The following is an 11778-nucleotide window of genomic DNA, read 5'->3' on the forward strand; positions in this document are numbered from 1 at the left end:
GGGTGATTGCTGAACACACAGTTTCTTTCTCTCTTCAAACACTGATTTTCATAGTGATTGTGTGTGTGTGTGTGTGTGTGTGTGTGTGTGTGTGTGTTATTCACAGTCTCTCACATCCCTTGGTCTCAGTGAGTGACTTTATTTTATTGTTTTTAATAGACTTGTTAAAATGAATCCACAAGCAAAACAGCTGATGCAATGTGACCTCATCCTTTTCTTCATCCTAAATTTGACAGCTCTCTTTCTACCCAAAGCCAGTCCTTGCACTGTTCTTTGGGTTGTACAGTCCTTCCTTGATTTCCCACATCCTTTTTTGTTTGCTTGCTTGCTTGTATATATGACCCTTAACTTTTTTTTTATTTTATTTTTTTTCTCATGGTTTATTTTTTTTATATTTAAAAATTTCCATCTCCTCCCCTCCTCTTCCCCCCTCCCTCCGCTCCTCCTCCCCCTTTCCTCCTCTCCTCCTCCCCCTTCCCTCCCCTCCCCTCCACCCATACTCCCCTCCCTCCCTCTCCAGGCCAAGGAGCCATCAGAGTTCCCTACTCTATGTTAAGACCAAGGTCCTCCCAACTCCCCCCAGGTCCAGGAAGGTGATCGACCAAGCTGAGAAGGCTCCCACAGAGCCCGTCCATGCAGAAGAATCAGAGCCCAGCGCCATTGTCCTTTGCTTCTCAGTCAGCCCCCGCTGTTGGCCACATTCAGAGAGATGGGTTTGGATTAAAGACCCTTAACTTTTGTTTGATCATGTTAATCTGTGGAATATTTCATTATTCACTCATGATTCAGCACCCACAGTTTTCTTCAGACTAACAGGATCATGCCCCCTGCATGCCCCTCCAGCTTTTTTTCTCCAGTCCTCTGTTAAATTTCTGCCTTGCTTCTGGAAGGATTAGATACTGTGTTCTCCTTTCATTTGCTTCTCAACTCGCTGCTCCCTCCCTCCAAAGTGCCTTTGTCCTGGTTGAAAGCGAACTCCCTACAGCCTTACTCAAAGGACATCTTTACCTAAGATGGGGATGTTTCCACCTCTTACAGCATTTGACACAGGTTATCACTCTGTTCTTACAGCATACTTTTTCTTTCTCTGATGATTCTTTTTCTTCACCCTTTGTTAGTTTATCTCCCCTCCCTTGGCATTAGTTCCCTAGTGCTCAGCAATTTTAGTTTTCATTTATTCATATAATTTATAAAGATTCATCACCTTGACTGCAGCTTATGTCAACAATTTTCCTATGCTATTTTTATCCCTGCATTTCTAGCACCTGCCTCTATGATGAGGACAAGGCAAGCATCTGAAGCTTCATTTGAGGTTATAGACTCTCCACACATAAATACTTAAGACTTACCTCTTTGAACCCACTGAACTCCAACAGTTCCAGGATTACCCATGCTAGGACAGAACAATTACTCTATATGTTATCGAATCAAGGAATCTTCTTTTATTTTACTTGGTAATATATCTTACCTGTGGTAGCAATTTTTCTCCATATTCTTTGCACCCACACATGACTATACACATATTTCCTCCATAAAGCATATTCAAATTTTATTAATTCTAATGGTATTTTACTGTAGTTAAATTGTTCGATTAATTTTCTATCTTATTCCTATTATTTCTCCCACTTCTTATGTTTATAAGTTCATGTGTATGACAGTAGCTATGTGGCAATCAGAGGACAATTTCTGGGAGTCAGTTCTCTCATTCCATCATATAGGTTTCAAGGATTTAAGTCGGGTCATCAGGTTGGGTGGTAAGTGCCATGTCCTTTGAAAAATCCTGCTATCACTGTCCAATTAATTTCCTAAAGAGAAGCTATACATTCATTTAAATATAAAGTAAGATATTAATACCCTTTGCTTCAAAGCCTTCCATAGTCCTCTCCGTAGTAGGAACACCTCCTGTGACCTCATTGTCCTCCTGTGACCTCAGTAAGATCCCTGACAATTTCTCCAGTACGACCTTCCTGTTCTCTGTTGTTAATCACGCTCCAGCTTTATTGACCCCTTCAGTCCCTCACACAAGCTCTTCCACCAAGTAGAGTCTATACCTGAGCAAGTACCAGTCTAAAGACATTTCATTTCATATTGAGAATAAAAACAAGATACCCATGCTAAAAATATTCTCCAGAGATGTATTCAGAGCTGAGGATTTCCGTGGTAAAGAAGACTAAAATGGCCTAAGGAACACATGTTTAAGGCTTTTTTCTGGGAAAGCTTGAGGGTTCATTAGACACACAATACAGAGAATGAATCTAGACTTCAACTTTATGTCTGTCATAAAATACATTATAATGAAGCATGGAGCAGGCAGTAAAATGCAAAACTTCACAATCTGTAAAGGCTGACAGAGGAAAAGATAGAGATGACTTTGGACTTTGTGATGTCTGTAGTTGAGGACACAAAAGTCATGAAACAAAACAGAAAGAATTGATATGCTATCATTTTATTAAAATTAAAAATAATGTCTCAGCCCAGTGTTGGTGGCACGTGCCTTTAACACCAGCACTCAGGAGGAAGAGGCAGGTGGATATTTGTAAGATCAAGGTCAGTCTGGTCTACAAGAGCTAGTTCCAGGACAGCCTCCAAAGCTACACAGAGAAACCCTTTCTTGAAAAAAAAAATTGTCTCAAGTCACAGAGTGGGAGAACATAGTTTTGAAAGCTATATGTAGTATCTGGTTGTACTCCAAAATATACAAAATATACATTAAACTCAATAATAAGAAATAACTCATTAAAATTGATAAACAACTTAACAGACAACTCATAATACCATTAAAAATCAGTATATGATAGGATGTATCAGAGTACATTTCACCAAGAAAATGCAAATTAAGGCAACATACTACTTATTTATTGTGATGGTTTAAATTTAGAACCTGGAAAACTCAAATACTGGCAAGGATGATAAACCAAGGGAAATGCTCTTCTTCTTTTGTGGGACATAGCATGGTACAGCCACATTGGAATAATGTTTGATGGCTGAATATAAGAGTAAACATGGCACCACAAATATAGCATGAATTCTCTTTGATATTTATTCCAAACAACTGAAAGGTTTTGTTCATACAAACCCTGTAACTTTATTAATTGTCCAAACTTGAAAGAAACAAAGAGTCCATCAGTAGATTGCTGGATAAGCTATGGAAACTACAGGAGACTTATTATTTAGTACCAATTAAAAATGTTCTATCAAGTTGAAGATAACATGGAAAGGCCTTAAGTACACATTACTCAGTGAAAAACACATTTGGAAAAGTCTGTGCTCTCTCATTATAATTAGGTAATATTCTGAAAAACCAGAACAATGGAAATAATATTTTATTTAAATCTTGATTTTTAGACATTGAGTGGGAGAGAAGGAAAAACACACAAAGTGCCCTGAGATTTTATCATTGGAGACATTCTGCACAATATTATAATGGTAGAGACATATCATCAAACATATGAGAAAACCCAAAGATTATAAATTTCTAGAGTGGACTCTGATGCAAACTGGGTAATTTGTATGCTAGTGTTGTGTTAATATAGGCTCATTACTTTTAAAGAGTATGTCATTCTTCTGCATTTTTCTTTTTCATTAGTTTTTTGTTCTGAGATTGTAATATAATTGCATCATTTCCTTCCCTTTCTTTCATCCAAATCTTTCCATAAAACGTTGATTTGCCTGATTTAAAATCTAAGTTTTTTTCTTTAATTGTTGTCACATGCACGTATGTATGCAACATTATTAAATATATACATATAACCTGTCCAATTTATATGTGTTTATAATGGAGAAAATAGAGTGTTTATGAATAAATGGGTTAGTGGCACACATTAGTTTTGTTCCCTCTCAATTTTTCACTATGAATCTAAAAGTGCCCCTTTAAAAAGAATTTAAAAGGGTAAAGAAGAAAGAATGGTTAACACTGATCCTGTTTTTAAGTGTGAGCCATGGAATATTGAGAGAGCAGCTGAAATACAGAGCAGTGGGAGTTTGGCATTGAACATCCAGTGCTTAGTGTTGGCTCTTTGATTGTCTGATGTTTGGGTTAACTTAAACGATGCTAGCTTCTCACCCAGCTATTAAGGGGGAAAAGAAAATGAGATGCATAAATGGTGATGCACTGAACTACTCTTAATGCAGGAAGTAAAAAGTTTCTGACTGTTAAATGGCAGGAAATTTTCTGTCTTTTAGACACTGACATTGCTTTCATGGAAACGGGATAACGATGCAGCAGCTCCGTCTTTAGTGGGTCTTCAGCAACTCAGTGAAACTGTGATTATCTTGAAATTCCAGTTCTCTGAGATTTTAGGAGGAAATTCAATGTGTTCAGTCAAACTTGAAATGCTTTCTTCAAGAAATATTAGCTATAGTTTTTTTTATTCATCCAAATATCGGGTAGAAAGTCAAAAATGTGTTGTGGTCATGGAAGCTGCGGTTGGGGGATTCTACCATGAGCACAAGCCCCCTTTGTGATGATAGCTACAAGATTTACTGCAGACACATCCATCTTCTATATTAATCCAACATCTGTTTTACAGGAGATATTGTGACTAGTTTGTCCATCAGAAGGTACAAATTTCACAACATAAAACTCAGAAGGTGAAAATGTTAAGCAATAGAAGGGTCTTCCGTGTTGCAACAATGCATCTCATAAATTGTAAAGCCATACTTATTACCTCTGCGTGTTAATGTACAAAATATCACAGCTTGATGACATATATAATCATTCTGCTATCAAATGTGTTATACAATATATAGCCTAGATGAATTCATGAATCATAAACCTATGTGTGCCATGAGCCTCTAAAAATACTTCGAGATTTACCACACTTTCCTTGTAAGCTCCGTTCCCACACCTTAATTCTTTTTTTCTTATTTTTGATATTCCAATATAACTATGATATTTTCACATTCCTTTCCTTCCATAATCCTTCCATATACACCTCCTTTATCTCTTTCAAATTTATGTCCCATTTCTTGACTCTTATTACATATATATATATGTGTGTGTGTGCATGTATATGCATATATTCCTAAATATAACCTTCTCAGTTTGTATGATGTATGTATGTTTTCAGGGCTGATCATTTGGTATCAGATAACCATTGGTGTACTTGTCCCTAGGAAAGACTATTTCTCCTGCACTCAGCATTCCTTAGTTGTCTATAGTACTTTGTGTAGGACTGTGGCTTCATGTCTCTTTCCTCCTCTAATCACTTTTATTTTCCCTCACTCCAACTTTTCCCATGCTTGCTCCATGCCCTCTCAAATAAATGGCCTATTTTTATTTATTATATTGTTTTTCCACAGATACATACACTTATAAGCATATATAGAAATATGCAGTCTACTGAGACAGATTGATGTTACATATATACCATTTCAAAGCTGACCGCTTTGTATGGGGTAACCAATGAGGAGGCTCGTCATTGGGAGATACTAATTCTTCTTCTCTCAGCAGTCACTTGTTGTCTGTAATTCTTTGTCGAGGTGGAGGCCCCATGAGATTTCTAACTTTAACCTCAGCATGTCTATTGGTATTATCATTGTACAGGTCTTTAGGCAGACATATTGTTGAAGTATCATGGGTGTCGCTGCTGTCATTTTGAGGAGACACAATTTTATAGTAGACTCCATGGTTCTCAGGCTCTTATAAACTTTCCACACTCTTAACTGGAATTTTTGCTGGACCTTAAGTGCTGAAGTTGTGTTGTAGATAGATCTGTTGGGACTAGGCACCCATGATAAGCTGATTAAGACCAGTTGTGGTTTTCTGTAATGGTTTCCACTTGCTGCAAAGAGAAGCGTCTTTGATAAGGGGTAGGAGCTACACTTACCTGCAAAAATCAGGGTTGTTGGCAGAGGCCAATTTTTGTTCTCAGCTGCCCAGACCTGACATAATCACTCAGAAACTATATTAATTGCAATACTGTTTGGCCAATATCTTAAACATATTTCTGGCTAATTCTTATATCTTAAATTAACCCATTCTATTAATCTGTGCATCACCACACGACTGGGTAACGTTCTTTCCCCCATGTTTCTCTCTGGTGGGCAGCTATACAGATTCTCTTGACTTTGCCTTCTTTCTCCCAACATTCAATTTAGTTTTCTTGCCTACCTATATTCTGCTAAGCCACTGGCCGAAACAGACTTATTCATTAACCAATAAAAGCAACACATAGACAGAAGGACTTCTCACACCAGGATAAGTTTTAGAAAGCAATTAGGAATTATGTTAGTCTAGAAAAGTACTGGTAGTATATAAGATCTACGGCCTCACTAGCCTTGGGTGACTGGCTAGTTTTATAGTATCAGGCATGATTTCCTTCCTATTGAACAGACCTTAAATCCTTTTTGTTACCTATTGGTTATTATGCAAATATTTCAACTTTAGGAATATCTTGCTGTGCTAGTCATTGTTGTGGGTCATAGGCATCACAGCTAGATGGAAATATTGATTCCTCCCCTTTATTGGAAGCTTGGCAGGAACCATGTGACTTCTTCCAGGAACAAGGCCTGAGAATAGCAAGAATGACTCTCCTTGGGGCAAGACTCTGGAGATCTTGACACACTTGGGAAAAACCCTGTGGAGAGTTCACTGCATGATTCTGAGCATAACCCCATGTGCTATGTGCTCTACTTGTTTTCACGTTGCTAGCCATACTGATGACCTGAATAAGTCACAGCAGGCCATCAAGTTAAATTCTACATATTCGTATAACTATTCTGGAGAGAATCGTGTTAACCACAAGAGTCTTTGAGAAATGGTATTAAATAGATTATAATCAGGAGTAAATGGGAACAGTCTGGGAACAGAATGAACCAGAATCACTGAGACCCACAGTTCCCTCATTTATAGTAACTGTACCAACACACCAAGAAGTTAAGATAGATAGATATAAAGAGAAGGGATAGACAATGCCAGCTGTTTAGAGTAAGTTTCCAAGCTACATTTGCCTATAGGATAAAAGGAAAGACTGTTGTATCCCCAGAGGAGGTAGAGAGTACAGAGTGTAAATTGGATTGATTCAATTTTGACTGGTGAGTTGGTCATGAGGACTTAGACCCTACCAGAGGTCAATATTAACCACAAGAGACAAAACTATCTCTCACCCTGCATGACGTTGTAACTGTATATGCTGCCAATTGGAAACACTGTTCTATCTGTAGGTGTGTCTAATTAGAAGTTTGTTTTGGGGGGGTGTTGTTTCTAGTTTTGTTTATTTTATAGCTTTGAAGACTTTTTATGCTTCTAAAAGTAGAGATATAGATCAGAAGGGTAATGGCTACTGGTGGGAGAGTTGGGAGATAGGAGAAGAAAGAAGCAAGGAACAAACTGGTAATTATGGTAACCATTTTTAGAAACTTAGAAAGCAAAATTGATTGTAAAACTGTTCATGCAAACCATTGAAACTGTGCAGATAAAAACAGCACAGACTATGCAGGTCACTTGCTTGAACAACAACAGATGGTCACAGTCCCTTCTTGGCACTGCCACACATCCGACCCAGGCATCAAACTGTCTGGAGCAAGGCTTCCAGCAGTAGTTTGCTCTATGAATGCTGTTCCATAGGAAGGAGGTTTTCAGGTTAGAGACAGTTCAGTTCAACTCATCTGAGTCCAGTGACCAAAGTATAATGGAGACTTAACTTCAATGAGAGATACCTAAGAGCAAGAACAATAATAATAATTCATTTATTCTTTTACTCACTGATTGATTGATTTTGAGTCATTTGGCCTACCCTGTCCAACAAATCCAATAGAGGTTTCTCACGTCAGATACCAGAGTTCTCTTAAGTAGTCTATGTCTCTTGTGCAGAACATTGTTAGTGCAAGTAGCATAACATATATATATATATATATATATATATATATATATATGTACGATCTAGATATACAATACATTTATATGTATTATACACAATATAAGTATATATAATATATAGGTAAATATGAAAAAATGATTCCTTAAGACTACATCGACCTTGGTGTATTTGTCCTTCCTCCTTCCCTCTCCTTCTGTATTGATTTTTCCTCCCCTCCAGTTAAAGCTCTCTTTCCAATTTTTTTCTATTTCTCCAATCATATAAACTGCATTTTTTTTGGTAATTCACTAAGTTCGGCTAGAGCTGCCCATAGTGACTGGGTGTGAAACCACCCACTAGAGCATAGGAAACTTACCAGTGACCAATTTTATCTTCCTGAGTAGTCACCCACTAAAAAATGTTCCTCAATATGTAGCAGAGTTCAGAAAATGACTATTCCATCCAGTTACGGTGAGATTTTGGCTGATTTGATTTTGTGTCATTCTTGTGCGGGTGACCACAGCTACTATGAGACTTTGCTTGCAATGCCCCACTATGTTCAGAGCACATAATTTCATAGCATCCGTCGTCATCGCCCATTTTCTACATTCTTTCTGCCTCCTTTACTACTTTACTCCCTGAGCTTCGGCAGTGGTAATGATGATATAGACATATTTAAACATATTCTGTCTGGATTTGAAGCCTGATCCCAAAGGAGGAAATTTCATGCCTGGTATCAAAACCTTGGTCAACATCCCCGAACAAGGGAGGACACAGGCTTTAGGTTATAACCCTTTATTGCTGGCTAGCTAAGTTGTCATGTTGTGAAAATATTTATTGTTATACCCATAGACCTAGGCTGGTCTCAGATTTTATAAAACATGCTTCTTTTGGCAGTGGGCTGCAGTCAGTGAAGGGATCCATAATTGGTCAAGGTCCTAAGAAGAGACTCAGGGTATAGCTCTAAATAAGACATCTATATTATATCAAATAAAAAAGTTTATTTTTATTTCATATGTGTGGATGTTTTGCCTGCATGTGTGCCTGTGTGTTTTACATGTGTGTGTGACCTGCAAAGGCTAGAAAAAGACATCATATCCTTTGAAACAGGAGTCACAGATAGCTGTGAGCTTCCATGTGTGTGCCACAAATCAAATGAATCTATGTGCTCTGGAAGAGTGGCTGGTGATCTTAGCCAATGAGCCATCTACACAACATCTTCTTTATTAATTGTGACAAGGTACAATACAATACAGGATGGAAAATTCCATATGTAATGTCTAAAATATGTTACTCCTAGAATTCACAATTGTGCCAGCTTCCAAATGTCACTTTGTACTATACTTCCAATATACATTTTTTTGAAAAAAATTAATTAGGCTTGCAAATAAACATTCTCTGTTAAGGGGTTAAAATACAAGAAAATAAAAATTTAGAGTAACTGGTGGCCATCCTTTTCAAGTGAAGTCAAACTAAATTGCAATAGAAAATTGTGGAACAGTTTTGGTTACTCATAACTTGTTATGCCTTTAAATAATCTTGTAAGCAGAGGTTTTTGAATTTAAGTCATTAAAGGTTGAAAAGTGTAGAAAATATCATATTTCAGAAGCTAAGTATGAAATGTTGATAGCTCAGCTCTTTTCTTGCCTTGTTTCCTAGATACAATGCAAGCCTTTCCTAGAGGCTGTTATCACTTTTCTATCATTATTTTTTACCTTTTAATTAGCTTGATAGGACAGCATACTTACTATTTATTCCCTAATTATTGTTTAATACATTTTGAAATAATAATGGAATAGGAGGAGATGAAGCAAACACTTTCTATCCACTCGCCTTGCAAAATTTTGTTCCCTAGAAAATATCAATTTCATTGCCCTGGTAATAGGAAAGATTATGTTTGGCATCTGATGAGGAGTGGATGGAGAGAGATCATGAGAAAGAAAGTCAGAACCATGAGGGATGCGTTCACCCACTGAGACGGCAGGACAGAACTAATGGGAGACCACCAAGTCCACTTGGAATGGGACTGATGGAACATGCGACCAAATCGGACTCTCTGAGGGTGGCTGATGGTGGAGGCTGACCGAGGAGCCAAGGACAATGGCGATGGGCTTGGTCTCTACGACATGGACGGGCTCTGTGTGAGCCTTGTCAGTTTGGTTGCTCACCTTCCTGGACCTGGGGGGAGTTGGGAGGACCTTGGACTCAACATAGTGTAGAGAACCCTGATGGCTGTTTGGCCTCAAGAGGGAGGGAGTGGGGGTGTGGGTGGAGGGGAGGGGAGGGAAGGGAGAGGAGGAGGGGAAGAGATGGCAATTTTTAATAAAAAATAAATAAACTGGAAAAAAAGAAAAAAAAGAATGTGGTCAGGGTTCCAAGGATGAGGGGAGTAGAATATTTTTTGATAGGGGTTATTTTAATAAGAGATCTCATGGACAAAACATTTTCCATCTTCCAGGAACAATGTTGTTTGTTCCCAGCTTCTTGTGGGGTTATAATATTGAAATATTGACAAAATTTTGATTTCAGTGTTCCTGTGTCAGACAGGGTCAGAAATCATTGTCTCAAGAAAGTCACTTGGGAATAACTTCATAAAGGGAAGTGGACAGTTCAGTTTGCAGCTATGTTATTGCTGAGTTTGATTAGAGAATTGTTTTAATTTTTGTTAATAGTAGCTTTATTGACATACAATCATATTCCATAAAACTCACCTCTTTGAAATATGTAGTTCAGTGTTTTTTGGCATGTCCTCTTATATGGCAGCCATTGTTATTGTCTATTTTTAAAACACTTTATTCATCACTAGAAGAGACTGTATTCAACAGTAGTCATTTCTCATTATTCCCTCCCCCAGCCTCTAGGGATCACCCTTCATCTTTCCATGAGTTTGTCTGCTTTGGACATTTCTTATAAATGGAATGATACATGTGACCTTTTGTATCTTCTATCTTTATTTTCATGCAATGTTTTTATTAATATTTTATGTGTTAACAATCTCACACACATATTTAATATATCTTCATCATATTTACCCTGCCACTGTCCCCTCGAATTCTTTCAACATGTCTTCCTCCAATCTTCGTGTCCTCTTAGTCTTTGTTTCTTCATAATCCATTGAGTCCATTTACATGGGGCAGCTACTAGTGGCCACATCATTGAAGAAAACTAATTTTTCCCACTCAACAGTCAACAACTACATTAGCGTTGGACCTCAAGAGCCCCTTTCCAAACTATGTTGGAAATTTTACTGATTATCCTATGTAGGTCTTGTAAAATAATCACCGTAGCTTTTATTTCATGAGTATAACAGCCATGCCATATCCATGTTAGAAGATGAGACTGGAGGGTTAGTTGAAAGAAATGAGGGAGAGTGGAGGTCTGAATATCACCTATCTGATTTCCTCGTCTACCTATTTCTGTCTGTCTCTATCTCTCTGTCTCTGTCTCTGCATGTGTATGACCTCTGGGTCTCTCTGTTTCTATTTTTCAGTCTCTCTCTCTGTCTCTCTCACACACATGCATTCACACACACACACACACACACACACACACACACACACTCTTTTAGTTCAAAAGCTTCGGTATATGATCGCTGATTGCAGCTAACCCATCATCTCATAATGTCAATGCCAAGACTGATGTGAGAAGGGATTAATAGCCAACTGATGAAAGGAGGTGTCAGAAGAAATCATCACTAACTTAAGAATTGCTTTCTACATTTATCATTGACGTCGGATGATAAATAATGGGCAGCTTTGACAGGTGTTTTTAATGCTAGCTAAGGATAGCTTATGCCAAAAGTAAGAAACTGCATTTCATTGTGTTTTTCAGTACCTCTTGCAGAAATGCTATATCCCACTACAAATTTTAATCAAAATGAAATTTTTAATGCATTCCTTGATAATGCATTTCTCTTTCAATTTCTTGGAACAGCATAAAAACCTCAGACTCGGGACAAAAATGACAAAATAATTAATTA

Source organism: Arvicola amphibius, chromosome 3 (genome assembly GCF_903992535.2).
Source record: "Arvicola amphibius chromosome 3, mArvAmp1.2, whole genome shotgun sequence".
Lineage (NCBI taxonomy): Eukaryota > Metazoa > Chordata > Mammalia > Rodentia > Cricetidae > Arvicola > Arvicola amphibius.